The following is a 2,365-nucleotide window of genomic DNA, read 5'->3' on the forward strand; positions in this document are numbered from 1 at the left end:
TCAGACACACACACTCAGACACACACACACTCAGACGCACACACTCAGACACACACACATATACACACACAGACTCAGACGCACACACATACACTCAGACACACACTCAGACACACACATACACTCAGACACACACACTCAGACACACACACACTCAGACACACACACACACACTCAGACACACACTCAGACGCACACACATACACTCAGACACACACACACAGATGTTCACTCACGCTCACTCAGATGCACACACACTCCTACATGCACAAACGTTTTCACACTTACATGTACACATATACACACCCACACACATGCACTCCCATGCACACACATTGACACCTACACATATTTACACACCTATTCACTCCCATACCCACACTGACATGTACACGCACATATACACTCACACACACTCACATATCCACACATTCTTGCACTCGGTCATACACACACGCTCACATGCTCACACGCTCGCATGTACATTTGCACACTCACTTTCATATTTACACATCACACACCCCCTACTCACACGCACTCTTTTTCACTCTCACGCACTCCACCAAAGACCCAGTTACACTCAAGGAATTGTGCCAGCAGCACACGGGCGCCCACAGATCACTCTCACTCACCTGAAGGTACACACACACACACGCACACATGCACACACACGTACACGTACACACGCACGCGCGCACACACACCCGCAGCGAGGACAAAGGCAGAGGCCTGCTTCAGGGGGAACAGCCTCACTGAGCCCAGAAGCCTGACTCTGCTCCCGGTGCTGTCCCTCCCGTGCTGTGTGGCCCCAGGTGAACCCCTGCCCCGCTCTGGGCGTCTGTGCCAGTGACAAGACTGCAGAGCCTCCACGCAGAACCCCGCCCCGTGGAGCAGCCCGTTCCTCTGCGAGGCTTTCCCACCTCGCACACGCGTTCCCGCCCTGCCTCTGGCCTCCAGCCTTGGCTCAGCCTCCACCTGTCTCCGTCTGTCTGTCTCCCCCGTCTCCGAGTCTCTCTCTCTCTCTCTCTCTCTCTCTCTCTCCCTGAGTCTCCCTGCCCCCTGCTTCACTGTGGCCTCCCAGCCTCTCTCAGTCTTGCACACACACGCACTCCCTGGGTGACAGACTCACCCGTGGCGGGTGTGCAGAGCTCAGCAGCTGGGCACAGTGAGTGAGGACCACCAGCAGGGAGGAGGGGGGAGAAGCCCCCCCCCAGCCTCCCCCCCTCAGCCTCACTCATCTCCAGAAACAGCCATTGAATGGATGGAGAGACTGAGGCTCAGGCAGCCGGCCTGGCAGGATGAGGTCGGGGATCAGAGCTGGGCGGTCAGACTGCCTGGGTTTGGCGGCTCTGCCCCTTAACGGCTGTGCCGCCTGGGGGAGTGACCTAGCCCCTCCTGGCCTCAGTTTCCACATCTCTAAAATGGGTATCATGGCAACACCCACCTCCTAGTGGGAACATTGAATGGGAGAAGGTACAGTATCCAGCTCACAGCTGTACTCGGTTAATGTTCACCAGCGACGTCGTTCATGAACTCATTCATGCAGCCACCACTCCTTGAGGACCTACTACGTGCCAGGAGACACTGAGCAGGCCTGGCCAGGTTGCTGCCCTCGTGGCGCTGGTGTTCTGGTCCCAGAGACAGACAACGCTAGGCTGAGCCCAGACCACCCACCCCCTCCTGGCCCAGACCTGAGCGGGTCCCTCCTGCAGTAACCCTGCTGGACTCGGGGATGTCACTCCCAGCTCTGAACGAGAAAGGCTCAGCCCTGGCCAGTGTGGCTCAATGGATAGAGCATCGGCCTGCGGGCCAAAGGGTCCGGGGTTCATTCCGGTCCAGGGCAGGTACCTCAGTTGCAGGCTCCTCCCTGGCCCGGACCCTGGTCCGGCTCCTGCGGGAGGCAACCAATCCATGTGTTTCTCTCACAGCGATATTCCTCTCTCTTCCACTCTCTCTAAAAATCAGTGGGAAATATCCTCGGGTGAGGATTAAATTTTTAAAAAGAAAGAAAGAAAGAAAGGGAGGACCAGGCTACATCTCAAGGCCACTTGGCCCAAGCGGCAAACCCTTGGGAGTCCTGGGCCTTCTTCAGGGCCAGCCCCAGGGGAGCGAGAAGAGGACCGCTTGACACCCCATATACCGCAGGGGCCAGCCGGGCACTCAGCCGGCGGCAGGGCCACCCCCACGGGGCCCGACAGCTGTCCTGTCCCCCAGATTAGGCTCCGGGAGACTAGCCCAGATCCGATCGGGGGAGTGGCCCGGAAGCCGGACTCCCACCCCCATCCTGGCCGGGCTCTGCCTCTTCGTCCAGCAGGGACAGAAAATGTGTTTGGGGGGTGGGGGGGGGGGATGTGGGGGAGGAGGC

Source organism: Myotis brandtii, unplaced genomic scaffold (genome assembly GCF_000412655.1).
Source record: "Myotis brandtii unplaced genomic scaffold, ASM41265v1 scaffold1444, whole genome shotgun sequence".
NCBI classification, from domain to species: Eukaryota; Metazoa; Chordata; class Mammalia; order Chiroptera; family Vespertilionidae; genus Myotis; species Myotis brandtii.